The sequence below is a fragment of the Arachis ipaensis genome, chromosome B5, assembly GCF_059453495.1.
Source record: "Arachis ipaensis isolate K30076 ecotype BB chromosome B5, ASM5945349v1, whole genome shotgun sequence".
Classification (NCBI taxonomy): domain Eukaryota; kingdom Viridiplantae; phylum Streptophyta; class Magnoliopsida; order Fabales; family Fabaceae; genus Arachis; species Arachis ipaensis.
This window is the reverse complement of record NC_142440.1, coordinates 98559183-98575258: the sequence shown is the minus strand read 5'-3', so window position 1 is coordinate 98575258 and position 16076 is coordinate 98559183. Positions and strand designations below refer to the sequence as shown.

General features: G+C 40.6%; 1 non-coding gene across 1 annotated transcript; it reads left to right on the top strand.

The window, feature by feature from the left end:
- The first annotated feature begins 13359 nt into the window (after window positions 1-13359).
- LOC148565111 (small nucleolar RNA R71) lies at window positions 13360-13466 on the top strand. The gene has a single exon (XR_015884592.1). It is a non-coding gene; the product is annotated as a small nucleolar RNA R71 (small nucleolar RNA).
- The last annotated feature ends 2610 nt before the right edge of the window (window positions 13467-16076 follow it).

Sequence of the window (16076 nt, the reverse complement as noted above, 5' to 3'; positions counted from 1 at the left end):
AATGGTGGAAGAAATAGGTTTAGCAATAGCAAGACTTTTCCATTATCTTCTCAACAACAGACAGAGAATTCTGAACAGAGCCATTCTGGCCTGGCAACCATAGTCTTTGATCTATCCAAAACCACACTAAGTTTCATGAATGAAACAAGGTCCTCCATTAGAAATTTGGAGGCACAGGTGGGTCAGCTGAGTAAGAAGATTACTGAAACTCCTCCTAGTACTCTCCCAAGCAATACAGAAGAAAATTCCAAGAGAGAGTGCAAGGCCATAACCTTACTTGGTGTGGCCGAATACCCAGAGGAGGGGGAGGACGTGAATCCCAGTGAGGAAGACCTCTTGGGACATCCTCTGGACAGAAAGGAGTTTCCTTTTGAGAAACTAAAGGAATCTGAGGCTCATACAGAGACCCTAGAGATTCCATTGGACCTCCTTCTGCCACTCATGAGCTCTGATGAATACTCTTCCTCTCAAGAGGATGATGACACCATTGCAGAGCAAGTTGCAAAGTATCTAGGAGCAATCATGAAGTTGAATGCCAGTTTATTTGGTAATGATACTTGGGAGGATAAACCCCCCTAGCTCACCAATGAACTGACTGCACTAATGAGATAGACATTGCCTCAGAAGAAATCGGATCCCGGAAAGTTTTTCATACCTTGTACCATAGGCACCATGAATTTTGAGAAGGCTCTGTGTGACCCTGGGTCAGGGATAAACCTCATGCCACTTTCTGTAATGGAGAAACTAGGAATCTTTGAGGTACAAGCTGCAAGAATCTCACTAGGGATGGCAGACAAATCAATGAAACATGCTTATGGACTAGTAGAGGACGTGTTAGTAAAGGTTGAAAGCCTTTACATCCCTACTGATTTCATAATCCTAGACACTGGGAAGGATGAGGATGAATCCATCATCCTTGGCAGACCCTTCCTAGCCACAGCAAAAACTATGATTGATGTTGACAGAGGAGAGTTGGTCCTTCAGTTGAATGAGGGCTACCTTGTATTTAAGAATCAAGGTTCTCCTTCTGTAACCATGGAGAGGAAGCATGAAAAGCCTCTCTCAATACAGAGTCAAACAAAACCTCCACATTCAAACTCTAAGTTTGGTGTTGAAAAACCACAACCAAACTCTAAGTTTGGTGTTAAGAGGCCTGATGGGAAGCAGAAGCTGGTAAATTAAAAATTTATTAAAATGGTTACGTTGTGAGTATAGTTCTTAACTCACCGAAAATCTGCCTATCAATTTAGAAATATGTCACAGAGAGTTTAAATTAAAATTACTGGGAGTTTTAAGTCCCAGGTCGTCTCCCAACGAGTTGCAGAAAAGTGTGTTGTTTTATTAATCAGATGTTCCAAGAAGTTGAGCTAGGTAAATTGGGAATTAAATTGAGGAATTTTAAATAATATAAATAAAAGCCTTGACTGGAAATTGATTGTTTGGAATCTCTATCATTGATGGTGTGATTGTAAGATTAATTTATAATTAATGGTTGTTCTGTTTGGTTATCCTTTACTAGGTAAAGGAAAGTCAAACAAGTGGGAATGCCAGATCTGTTCACAAGTTGCAACCCACTTAGTTCAAAGGGATTGGCGTTGGTGACAAGATAGCAATCCAACATTTAACCTAATTACAAATTTTCTTTCAATCCTTCCAACTCAAGTGTTCCTTTTAATCAACTCCCATCAAGTAAGGGAACTACTCACGCATTGTAAATAAAGAATCCATGGCACATGAAAGGAAATTAAAAGAAGACATGATTATTGATACTGAAATTGAATTAAAAAGAAATAATCCTTGCATTAAATAATCATAAAAGTATCTGAATGACAAAATTGAACATAACAAAGAACATGGAAGATTAGAACCAAGTTAAGAGAACAAACTAGAATGATGATGTCTTGATGAGGAAATAACTCTTCTCAATGTTCCAATGCTAAAATTAATTGAAAATTAAAATCCTAAAACTAGAGAGAAAAACCTAAGAGAGTGAAAAACTAGATCTAAAAACTACTGAATGAATGTCTCCGTTGTTTCTGCATATTCTCTGACTCTAGTCTGCTGTTCCGGGCCGAAAACTGGGCCGGAATAAGGCCCAAAATCGCCCCCAGTGAATTCTGCAGATTATGCAGATCGCACATGTCACGCGATCGCGTCGTTCATGCGGACGCGTCGCTTGCGCTTTTTCCTCTCCACACATTCGCGTCGTCCACGCTACCGTGTCACTAGCGCTTTCCAATCCGCGCGGCCGCGCAAGCCATGCGACCGCGTCGCTACGATTTGCGCTCCTTCGCGCGGTCGCATGAGCCATGCGACCGCATCACTTCTCGCTGGTTATCTACTCAAATTCTTGTGTTCCTTCCATTTTTGCTAGCTTCCTCTCCAATCTCCATCTCATTCATGCCCTATAAGGCCGGAAACACTTGACATACAGATCACGGCATCGAATGGAATAAAAGAGAATTAAAAGTAAATAATTTAAGTCTCTAGGAAGCAGTTTTGAAACATGTACTGAATTTAGGAAGGAAATCTAAATGCATGCTAAATTGATGAATAAGTGGGCAAGGATCATGACAAAACCACACAATTAAACACAATATAAACCATAAAATAGTGGTTTATCAACCTCCCCACACTTAAATGTTAGCATGTCCTCATGCTAAATTGAAGGAGACAAGGAAATAAGTATGAACATGCAGAAACTCATGAAATGCAATGCAATCCTACGTATATAAATAAATGCAACTATATGATTATTGTCCACTTGATCAAAAGTAAATAAGCCTTTCAAAACAATTACAAATCAAATTCCACTAATTCTATCATCATACAATAAAACCGATAAAAGTGCAAGAAGATAGCTTATGAAAGCAGGAAACATGAAAATTCAAGCATTGAACCCTCATTGATAATGTATGTACGCTCTAATCTCTAGTGTATAGGGTAATCACTCTATTCTTCTCTAGTCATGTTTTCTAACTTTTGTTTTTCTCTTAACCAATCAACAACAGTTAATATACCAATGCAAACATCATGAGGTCTTTTCAGGGTTGTAATGGGGCCAAGGTGCAGGTAAGGATATACATATGGCTAAGTGAGCTTTGTAAATTGAATCTTTAATTAACCTAAGCTCTCACCTAATATACATATATTCTATATACTTTTAAATTCATGCTTAGCTACGCATAATTCCCTTTTTCAACCCATACTCATGTTTCAACTTTGTATTTTGATTCTATCATATGTGCATTGATATTTGAATTCTAAATTTAACATTGGGGTAATTTTTGTCCCCTTATTTATTAATTTTTTTTATTAAATAAATAAAGCTTATTAATGCACGTAGTTTTTTCATTCTCATATTTTTGCATGAGTAGGTATCCAAATTCCCTTTAAATCTTCATGACATATTCCCTCAACAACTTTTGTTCGTACAATTTCCCATACTTAATTAGCATACACAATTCTATCTTAAGCTAACCAAAGATTCAATTCAGGATATGCAATTGTTTTTCAGCTTAAGGTTAGTAATGTGGTAAAATATAGAACAAATGGGGTTTTAAAGGCTCAAAGTGGTTAACAAAGGTAATTGAGAAGGGTAGGCTTGATTTGGATAAGTGAGTTTAAACAAATAATGGCCTCAATCATGTGCAAGCATGTAAATATAATAAATATTGGACATATAAGATAAAACAAAATATAGATTACAATCATAGAGAAGTAAACACACAAGAATAAAATGATTATGGTTAAATAATGTAACCCTACATAAAGGCTCAAATCTTTCACAGGTTGTGTGTTCTTTAGCTCAAACATCATGTTCCAAATACAACTCAAGCAGATTTATCATAAAAATTTTGAAAAATTAGTGAAATTTTGTTCCAAAGATAGATTTTTTAAAAGAAACTTATTGTCTCTTCAATCAAGTAGAACATGCATGCAACTATTCTAACCTATGCAGTTTATTCTATTTTATAAAAGAAAGAAAATCTAACTAAAATATCCTAGTTATTGGTGCCAGAGAAGAAAATTTACCTCCGGAAGTCAGGTACTGACCGACCTCCCCACACTTAAGGCTTTGCACCGTCCTCGGTGCCATCTGTCAGAAACAGGGGTGGGCTGGTAGCAGTATCTCCACAGTCGGGACCATCATGGCTCCCAGTGCTAGTAAAGGAAGTGGAGTCCGGGGTGTCTGAGTCTCTGAAGCGTCCCTTGAGTAGCTCCTTGAGGTGTTTGAATCGGCGCTCGTTACGGCGCTCTCTTATCTTAGCTTTCAGTTCATGCCGATCCAACCGTTCGATTATCTGCTGGAGCAATTTCTCAGTTGTAGATGCTTGTGGTGTTGAAGAAGGAATATCTTCAACTGGCTCAGTAGGCTGGCTTGTAGTGGCTGCTAAAAGTCTGAGGTATTTCCCGTGAGGGATATATTGATCATCCCGTGGAAGCATGGTGGTGCGCAGAAATTGTGATTACACTTTGATTATGTAAAATTCATCGCTCTTTCTTTCCCTGGTAATGGCGCCAAAAACATGATGCCAATACCATGGTTCACAACTTCTCACAACTAACCAGCAAGTGCACTGGGTCGTCCAAGTAATACCTTACATGAGTAAGGGTCGAATCCCACGGAGATTGTTGGTATGAAGCAAGCTATGGTCACCTTGCAAATCTCAGTCAGGTAGGGTTAAATGTGATTGGATTAGATAATTAAAAGATAAATAATAAAGGATAGAAATACTTATGTAATTCATTGATGAGAATTTCAGATAAGCGAATAGAGATGCTTTCGTTCCTCTGAACCTCTGCTTTCCTGCTATCTTCATCCAATCAGTCTTACTCCTTTCCATGGCTGGCTTTATGTGATACATCACCATTGTCAATGGCTACTTTCGGTCTTCTCTCGGGAAAATGATCCAAATGCCCTGTCACGGCACGGCTAATCGTTTGGAGGCATCACCCTTGTCAATGGTTTCATCTTATCCTCTCAGTGAAAATGGTCAACGCACCCTGTCACGGCACGGCTATTCATCTGTCGGTTCTCGATCATGCTGGAATAGGATTTACTATCCTTTTGCGTCTGTCACTACGCCCGGCAATCGCGAGTTTGAAGCTCGTCACAGTCATTCAATCCTTGAATCCTACTCGGAATACCACAGACAAGGTTTAGACCTTCCGGATTCTCTTGAATGCCGCCATCATTCTAGCTTACACCACGAAGATTCCGATTAAGAGATCTAAGAGATACTCATTCAATCTAATGTAGAACGGAAGTGGTTGTCAGGCACGCGTTCATAGGGAATGATGATGATTGTCACGTTCATCACATTCAGGTTGAAGTGCGAATGAATATCTTAGAAGTGAAATAAGATGAATTGAATAGAAAACGGTAGTACTTTGCAGTAATCTTTGAGGAACAGCAGAGCTCCACACCTTAATCTATGGAGTGCAAAAACTCTACCGTTGAAAATACATAAGTGAAAGGTCCAGGCATGGCCGAGATGGCCAGCCCCCAAAACGAGATCACAGGATCCAAATACAATCCAGGATCCAGGATGTCTAATACAATAGTAAAAGGTCCTATTTATAATAAACTAGTCACTAGGGTTTACAGAAATAAGTAATTGATGCATGAATCCACTTCCGGGGCCCACTTGGTGTGTGCTTGGGCTGAGCTTGAGTGTTACACGTGTAGAGGTCATTCCTGGAGTTGAACGCCAGTTTTGGTGCCAGTTTGGGCGTTCAACTCTGGTTTTGGATCCTTTTCTGGCGCTGGACGCCAGAATTGGGCAGAGAGCTGGCGTTGAACGCCAGTTTGCATCATCTATTCTTGACCAAAGTATGGACTATTATATATTTCTAGAAAGCCCTGGATGTCTACTTTCCAACGCAATTGGAAGCGCACTATTTTGAGTTCTGTAGCTCCAGAAAATCCACTTTGAGTGCAGGGAGATCAGAATCCAACAGCATCAGCAGTCCTTCTTCAACCTCTGAATCTGATTTCTGCTCAAGTCCCTCAATTTCAGCCAGAAAATACCTGAAATCACAGAAAAACACACAAACTCATAGTAAAGTCCAGAAATATGAATTTAACATAAAAACTAATGAAAACATCCCTAAAAGTAACTAGATTCTACTAAAAAGATACTAAAAACAATGCCAAAAAGCGTATAAATTATCCGCTCATCACATGGCTTTGGTGTCCCCAGCTCTGTAGGAGACTCCAGCTGTTGAGACAAGATCTGAGACCAAGGCGGGAAAAGGTAGGTTGCCCGCGATTTGTACATGCTCCATAGCATTCTGGATGTGTCTTGAAAGATTCAGAGGTTGGTCTGTAAGGATGCACCATAGTAGAACAGCCATGTCTGCAGTGAAGGAGGACTCATGAGTGCTTGGAAAGACGTAATGGGACATGATCTGTGCCCATACGTGAGCCTCCAAGGTAAGTGCGGAAGCCAAGATTTCCTTAGGGCGGGTACGGTGGTATTTGTAGATCCAACGGCTGCCAGGTAATGCAATGACTCCGAGAACGGAGTCCCAGTCAAATTGGTATCTCTGGCGCTGAAGAGTGGCTTCTTGAAAAGCGTCCATTCCTGCAGGAATAGGGGGAAGACTCAGAACTTGCTGAATGGCCTCTTCTGTGATGGGAACTTGTTTCTGCCGGACATAAACAGACTGCAGGGTCGGTATGTAGAAGTTGGAGTAGAACTCAACTACCCAAGAAAGATTGACCTGCCTTGGCTATTTCCGTAGGAAACCCCATTGTCTTCGCTCAATTTGCGGCTCAACAAAGGTGGCAATATTGGACGGGAGGATAAGAAGGTATTCATTGTTATAGTTCCTTTCTGCTAGGATAGGGAACATCTGCTCACAGTAGCGATTGGGAAATCGCGCAGAGTCCTTTGCTGGAAAGGCTTTCTCCTTGTCATCAACCTTTATTATCCTCTTAACTCTTTTTGTCGAGGGCTTGACTGCGGTTGAAGAAGGCTCTGCCACTAATGCTCTTTTAGTTCCTCTTCTTGCTGATGGTTTAGAAGTAGCTTTCTCTTTTCCTTTCTTGGTGGCCATCCTGAAAGAAGGGAAGAGAAAGGGAATTAAATTCAAAGAGATAGAGCAAGGGAGAGGGTATTGTAAGTGATAGTCAATGCACGATAAAGATAAATGGCATTAACACATGGTCCGGATTACATGTGAAAAGCTCATCAATGGGAATATAGCAAGTGCATGTAGGACAAAGGAATGCAAGAGGTTTATTGGCATGCAGGCAAAGGCATGAGTAGCGTAGACGAAGCATTACTTTGTAACAAACCATCACGTTTGTATTGACAATTGAATTCAATTAATAAAATAATAAGGGAAAGTTGTGAAAAGCAAGCATTGAATAGTATAGTAACATAGAGAAGTGCATAATGCTATATAGGCATTTTCACAAACACATGGCGTGCATGTTAAACAAGATATCAAAAGTATGAAATTGAACATGCAAGCAATCCCTTAAAGGTAATAATTGTCAATTGAATTGTAACAAGTCACAAGCATATAATGAGGGATAATGACGCAAAAAAAAAATTTCTAACACCAGGTAAAAAGGGAAAAGAAGGATAAAGAAAAATAGAAGTTTGAAAAGAAAAAGAAAAGAAAAAGAAAATAATAATATATACATAATATAATAAGAATGATAGAAAAGAGAAGAAGGAAGAAGAAGGTAAAACCTTGTTAATGGGGGAGAGAGAGAGAGTGTGAAAGGTGAAATAGAAGGGGGTGGGGGGAAGAAGAAAGAAGGAGGGAAAAGAAAAAATTAGGATTTGGAGGAAAGAAAGATAAGATAAGTTGGCAATTGAGGTTTAGCAGTGCGGAGCATGCGACGCGGCCGCGGAAGGCACACGTTCGCGTGGGTGCGCATCAGGTAAGATGATGCGATCGCGTCAGTCATGCGGTCGCGTGACCCGTGTTGCGCTACTGGCGCGAGTGCAGCCTCGCTCCAGCACAACTCTCTGTTCGATTCATTTTAATTGCCAAAATTGGGTGACGCGATCGCGTGGGGCACACGATCGCGTGAGTGTGCGTCAGAGAATAGTTGACACGGCCGTGTCGGCGACGCGGTCACGTGACAAGGATTGTGCTTCCAGCACCAATCCAGCACCACTCTCGCACAATATAGCATTGCGCACCCTTTTACGTCAAAAATGCAGGGCACGCGGTCGCATGAGGCACGCGGTCGCGTGGGGTAATTTGTGCCATTGGCACAATTCCAGCGTTCCTCCTGCGTAACTTTCTGTTCGTTTTTTCTTTACTCCTCCTGCCACGCGGACGCGTCGCTGGTGCGATCGCGTCGCGCGGTGAAATTTTTTTTTTTTAATAAGAAGTATAAAAACATGCATACGAAAGAGCACGGAAGTACTAATAAAGAGAAGAGTTATTAAAGAAGAAAAACTAAAAGTGAAGAAAAGAACGATCATACCGCGGTGGGTTGTCTCCCACCAAGCACTTTGCTTTTACGTCCGTAAGTTAGACGCTCCTATAGCTCAATCTGCTGCGATTTGGGGATCTTCCAGGCGGAAGATCTCAAGCTCCTTATTTTTCTGCACCTTCTCACCATGGTATAGCTTCAGGCGGTGTCCATTAACCTTAATAAGTTCAGAGCTTGAAGGATGGCTTAGGTAATAAACTCCGTACGGTTCAGCCTTCTCTATTCGGTATGGACCTTCCCATTTTGATCTCAACTTACCGGGCATGAGCCTCAGTCGAGATTTGTAAAGGAGAACAAAATCTCCAGGTTGGAACTCTCTCTTCTTGATGTTTTAATCATGCACAGCTTTCATCTTTTCCTTGTATATTCTGGAGTTCTCATAAGCTTTCAGGCAAAGGTTCTCCAGTTCCTGCAGTTGCAACTTTCTTTCAGCTCCAGCACTCTCAATTCCCATGTTGTACTCCTTAACTGCCTAGAAGGCTCTGTGTTCTATTTCAACTGGGAGATGGCAAGCTTTTCCATAAACCAAGCGGAAGGGACTCATCCCAATGGGTGTCTTGTATGCTGTTCTGTATGCCTACAGTGCATCTTGTAGTCTGGTGCTCCAGTCTTTTCTATGAGGCTTTACTATCTTCTGCAAGATACGCTTAATTTCTCTGTTTGACACCTCAGCTTGCCCATTAGTTTGGGGATGGTAAGCTGTTGCAACTTTATGGATTATCCCATGCTTCTTCATCAATCCTGTTAGTCTCCTGTTACAAAAATGGGTGCCTTGATCGCTCACGATCGCTCGTGGTGATCCAAAGCGGCATATAATATGGTTTCTCACAAAGGAAACAATAGTGTTAGCATCATCAGTGCAGGTAGGAATTGCTTCCACCCATTTGGAAACATAATCCACAGCTAACAATATATAAAAATATCCACTAGAATTTGGAAATGGACCCATGAAGTCAATGCCCCATACATCAAAAATTTCACAGAAAAGCATATATTGTTGAGGCATCTCATCCCTCCTGGATATGTTACCAAATTTATGGCATGGGTGACAAGATTTACAAAACTCAGCAGCATCTCTAAAAAGAGTAGGCCACCAGAATCCGCAGTCTAAGATCTTTCTAGCTGTTCTTTGAGGGCCAAAGTGTCCTCCACTCTCAGATGAGTGACAGGCCTCTAAAATGGATTGGAATTCTGATTGAGGTACACATCGTCTAATTATCTGGTCAGCGCCACATCTCCATAAATATGGGTCATCCCATATATAATATTTAGACTCGCTTTTCAGCTTGTCTCTTTGATGTTTAGAGAAATGTGGAGGAAATGTGCGGCTAACTAAATAATTAGCAACAGGTGCGTACCAAGGGACTACCTCAGATACTGCTTGCAGGTTGTCAAAAGGAAAATTATCATCTATAGGAGTAGAATCATCCTTAATATGTTCAAGGTGACTCAAGTGGTCCGCTACTAAATTTTGATTACCACTCCTGTCCTTTATTTCTAAATCAAATTCTTGTAACAGTAGTATCCAACGTATAAGTCTTAGTTTGGATTCCTTTTTAGCTAATAAATACTTTAGAGCTGTATGGTCCGAATACACTACTACTCTTGTACCAAGTAAATAAGCTCAGAATTTATCCAGAGCGAAAACAATAGCAAGTAGCTCTTTCTCAGTAGTAGTATAATTGGACTGGGCAGTGTCTAAAGTCTTAGACGCATAGGCAATAACAAAAGGATCCTTACCTTCACGCTGAGCCAGCGCTGCTCCTACTGTATGGTTGGAAGCATCGCACATGATTTCAAACGGCTGGCTCCAGTCGGGTCCTCTTACAATTGGGGCTTGAGTTAGAGCAGTCTTCAGCTTATCAAATGCTTGTTTGCAATCTTCACTGAACTTGAACTCAATGTCCTTCTGCAGTAATCTGGATAAGGGAAGTGCCACCTTACTAAAGTCCTTAATAAATCTCCTGTAGAAACCTGCATGGCCAAGGAACGAACAGACTTCCCTCATAGAAGAGGGGTAAGGTAAACTAGAAATAACATTCACCTTTGATGGGTCTACAGAAATGCCATTATTAGATACCACATGTCCTAATACAATCCCTTGCTTTACCATAAAGTGGCATTTTTCGAAATTCAATACAAGGTTTGTATCAACACATCTATCTAATACTCTAGATAATCCATCTAATTAAAGGTTAAAAGAATCACCATAAACGCTAAAATCATCCATAAAAACTTCCATACAGTCCTCAATAAGATCAGAGAAAAAGCTCATCATGCACCTTTGGAAAGTAGCTGGTGCATGACCCAAGCCAAAGGGCATTCTCTTATAAGCATAAGTCCCAAAAGGACATGTAAAAGTAGTCTTTTCCTGATCCTCAGGAGCTATATGAATCTGGAAATAACCTGTGTAACCATCTAAAAAACAATAATGTGATTTACCTGACAGGCGATCCAGCATTTGATCAATGAATGGAAGTGGGTAGTGATCCTTACGGGTAGCTTGGTTGAGACGTCTGTAATCAATGCAGACTCTCCAAGCATTCTGAACTCTAGTTGCTATGAGCTCTCCATGCTCATTCTTCACGGTAGTGACTCCAGATTTCTTGGGCACCACTTGTACTGGGCTTACCCATTCACTGTCTGAAATGGGATATATGATACCGGCTTCCAATAATCTGGTCACTTCCTTTTTGACAACTTCCAAGATGGTAGGATTCAATCTTCTTTGTGGTTGATGGACAGGTCTTGCTCCTTCTTCTAAAAATATTCTGTGCTCGCATACTTGAAGGTTAATTCCCACTATGTCTGCCAAACTCCACCCAATTGCCTTCTTGTGCTTCCTCAGTACATCAAGTAACTACTCTTCTTGTTGAGAAGTCAGTTCCCTAGCAATAATAACCGGAAGCTTCTGCTCATCCTCAAGATAAGCATATTTGAGATGTGCAGGGAGAGGTTTCAATTCTAACTTTCGATCATGGGTAGGCTCTGGATTATCTGGGACTTGCAAAAATGGCGAAGTATCCTCATTGTCAGTTAAGAGGGTCCCCACACTTGGACCTTGTCCAGTGTGCCTCTCTTCAAACTCTTCTTTTTGAACTTCAGCCACACTTTCGTCTATGACATCACACTGAAAGATAGAACGATCTTCTGAGGGGTTGTCAATGACTCCATTTAGATTGAAGATCACTATGCGGCCATCTATTTGAAAAGAGTATGTTCCTGAAAAAGCATCCAATTTGAATTTTGATGTCTTCAGGAATGGTCTTCCAAGTAGGATTGATGATGGCTTATCTGAATCATTATGGGGCATCTCCAAGATATAAAAATCAGTGGGAAATGTGAGCCCTTTAATGTTCACCAAAACATCTTCAGCAACTCCAGCCACTGTAATAATGCTTTTATCTGCTAACACAAAATGAGCTGCCGACCTTTTTAAGGGAGGGAGCCTTAAAACATCATATATAGACAAAGGCATTATACTGACACATGCTCCTAAATCACACATGCAGTCATAAATTACTACACCACCAATGGTACAACTAACTATGCAAGGACCTGGATCACTACATTTTTTAGGTAATCCTCCCATTAAAGCAGATATAGAACTACCTAAAGGAATAGTTTCTAATTCGTTAATTTTGTCTTTATGAATACATAAGTCTTTTAGAAACTTTGCATATTTAGGTACCTGCTGAATAACATAAAAAAGGGGAACAGTTACCTCAACCTTTTTGAATATTTCTACCATTTTAGGATCAGGTTCCAGCTGCTTCCTGGGCTTCCTTGCAAGTTGTGGAAATGGAATGGGAGTAGTATTTTCTGTGGTGCCTGCGCCTTTTTGTGCTTCTTCCTGTGGTGGAGCTATCTCTTCTTCAGCTATGTCCTGTATATCCTCTTCCTCTTCAACATCTTCGATTTCCACCACCTCTTCAGCTGAGGCGTATTCTAGTGAGCTTGGTTCCTCTTGATTCCTCTCCTGCAGTGTGGTTCCGGATCTCAGGGTGATGGCATTAATGCCTCCCTTTGGATTGGGTAATGGTTGAGAGGGGATTCCAGTGGTGCTTGAAGGTTGGTTACTGGAATTTTGCGCTGAACTAAGCTGTGACATAAAAGCTTGCAGAGTAGAGGTGAAACCATTCAGACTGGCGTTAATATTGTTCACGATGGTATTTTCCATGGCCAGTTGTCTTTTCTCAAAAGCTTGTAATAAATCTTTATTAGAAGATACAGAAGAATGAGTAAATTGAGAGGTTTGCTGCTGATTGTTCGGTGGTCCCTGGTTTTGCCTCAGGTGAGGTGCTCGGTAAGGTTGATTTTGCTGCCTGTTTTTGTTATTATTCCACCTCTGATTTCCCTGATTATCTCTGCCTCCTCTATTATTGTTGTCCCTCCAATTCTGGTTTGAATTGTCCTGCCATCCATGGTTATTATTTCCACTTTGATTGTACCCTTGGTTGGGGCGGTCATAGAAGTTGTGAGTGGATGCCACCATGTTGTCTTCTTGTTGGAGCTGCGGGCATTCATCAGTGTAATGACTGTAATCAGCATAAATTCCACAAATTTTTTTTGGGACTAGTTGTTGGTTTTGCTGTGGTTGAGTTTGCTGAGCTTGTTGATTCAACTGCATTTGCTTCAGCAGGTTGGTCATCTCACAGATGCTTCGATTTAGAGCAGCAGTCTCTATGCCAGAAGATACTTCTACAACGGCCCTTGAACGGCCTTGCTTCTGTCTGTGGTTCCGAGTAGATTCAGCTAAATCACTGATCAATTGCCAAGCTTCATCAGTGGTCTTGTACTTCTTCATAGACCCATTGCTGGCACTTTCCAATGTGGTCTTATCCTGGGGCCTCATTCCTTGTGTGACATAGCTGAGTAGCACGATCTTGTCAATTATGTGGTGGGGGCATGCTTCCAGAAGATTATTGAAGCGCTCCCAGTATTCAAAGAGAGTCTCATTGTCATCCTGAACAATTGTAGAGATATCCTTCCTTAGTTTATCAGTAACTTCAGATGGAAAGAATTTCTCCAGAAACTCCTTTCTGAGTGTATCCCAGTTGGATACATTTGCTAGAGGTTGAGTGTAGTACCACTCTCTTGCTTTTCCCTCAAGAGAGAACGGAAAAGCTTTCAGCAGAATTGAAGTTTCATCAGTGCCATCATGCCTGACAGTAGAACAGGATGCCTGGAAATATCTCAAGTGCTTAATAGGCTCTTGAGCAGGTAGGCCATGAAACTTGGGCATCAAATTTAGCAGTGCGGTCTTTATTTCAAAATCCATAGCTACCGCTGGATGATGCGCTTGAAACGGTTGCATTGTAAAATCAGGAGCTCCTTCCTCCTGAATGGTAACTCTTCTAGCTGCCATGTTTTCTGCACGTAAAACAACCGAATCAGTAGAATGGGGGCTGGTTTCTTCCTCAAATTCACTTTCAGATCTGCCCTCAGAGTGGGCTAACCTACGCTGTTCTCGCCTTATTCGTGAAATTGTCCTTTCAATTTCAGGATCGAATATTAGCAAGCGCGGATCAGGAAGTGAACGTGTCATTTGACGGAAGAAACATGGAGCTCATAGTAGCAAAATTAAATAAAATGCAAATAAATAAATTCTAATTAATAAAATTAGCACTCTATTGCAACTCCCCGGCAACGGCGCCAAAAATTGATAGGAAGCAGAAGCTGGTGAATTAAAAATTTATTAAAATGGTTACGTTGCGAGTATAGTTCTTAACTCACCGAAAATCTGCCTATCAATTTAGAAATATGTCACAAAGAGTTTAAATTAAAATTTCTGGGAGTTTTAAGTCCCAGGTCGTCTCCCAATGAGTTGCAGAAAAGTGTGCTATTTTATTAATCAGATGTTCCAAGAAGTTGAGCTAGGTAAATTGGGAATTAAATTGAGGAATTTTAAATAATATAAATAAAAGCCTTGACTGGGAATTGATTGTTTGGAATCTCTTTCATTGATGGTGTAATTGTAAGATTAATTTATAATTAATGGTTGTTTTGTTTGGTTATCCTTTACTAGGTAAAGGAAAGTCAAACAAGTGGGAATGCCAGATCTGTTCACAAGTTGCAACCCACTTAGTTCAAAGGGATTGGTGTCGGTGACAAGATAGCAATCCAACATTTAACCCAATTACAAATTTTCTTTCAATCCTTCCAACTCAAGAGTTCCTTTTAATCAACTCCCCATCAAGTAAGGGAACTACTCACGCATTGTAAATAAAGAATCCATGGCACATGAAAGGAAATTAAAAGAAGACATGATTATTGATATTGAAATTGAATTAAAAAGAAATAATCCTTGCATTAAATAATCATAAAAGTATCTGAATGACAAAATTGAACATAACAAAGAACATGGAAGATTAGAACCAAATTAAGAGAACAAACTAGAATGATGATGTCTTGATGAGGAAATAACTCTTCTCAATGTTCCAATGCTAAAATCAATTGAAAATTAAAATCCTAAAACTAGAGAGAAAAACCTAAGAGAGTGAAAAACTAGATCTAAAAACTACTGAATGAATGTCTCCGTTGTTTCTGCATATTCTCTGACTCTAGTCTGCTGTTCCGGGCCGAAAACTGGGTCGGAATAAGGCCCAAAATCACCCCCAGTGGATTCTGCAGATTATGCAGATCGCACATGTCACGCGATCGCGTCGTTCATGCGGACGCGTCGCTTGCGCTTTTTCCTCTCCACACGTTCGCGTCGTCCACGCTACCGTGTCACTAGCGCTTTCCAATCCGCGCGGCCGCGCAAGCCATGCGACCGCATCGCTACGATTTGCGCTCCTTCGCGCGGTCGCGTGAGCCATGCGACCGCGTCACTTCTTGCTGGTTATCTCCTCAAATTCTTGTGTTCCTTCCATTTTTGCTAGCTTCCTCTCCAATCTCCATCTCATTCATGCCCTATAAGGCCTGAAACACTTGACATACAGATCACGGCATCAAATGGAATAAAGGAGAATTAAAAGTAAATAATTTAAGTCTCTAGGAAGCAGTTTTCAAACATGTATTGAATTTAGGAAGGAAATCTAAGTGCATGCTAAATTGATGAATAAGTGGGCAAGGATCATGACAAAATCACACAATTAAACACAATATAAACCATAAAATAGTGGTTTATCAAGGCCCCAACATTGCTCTGATTTTCTGTGAGGCTCCATGAGAGCTCACTGTCAAGCTATTGACATTAAAGAAGCGCTTGTTGGGAGGCAACCCAATGTTATTTAATTATATCTATTTATTTTCCATTGCTATTTTATGTTTTCTTTAGGTTGATGATCATGTGAAGTCACAAAAACTACTGAAAAATCAAAAACAGAATGAAAAACAGCATTAAAAACAGCTCACCCTGGAGGAAGAGCTTACTGGCGTTTAAACGCCAGTAAGAAGCTTCAAACTGGCGTTTAAACGCCAGTAAGAAGCATCAAACTGGCGTTTAACCCTTCACCAATCACCTTATTACCTCTTCCCCATAAACCCTACCTACCTCCAAATTCAAATTCCTTTTCCTCCCAAACCCAACCCTAATGGCCGAAACCTAACCTCCTATCCACCCCTATATAAACCCCTTAACACTACTCCGTTTTCACACATCACA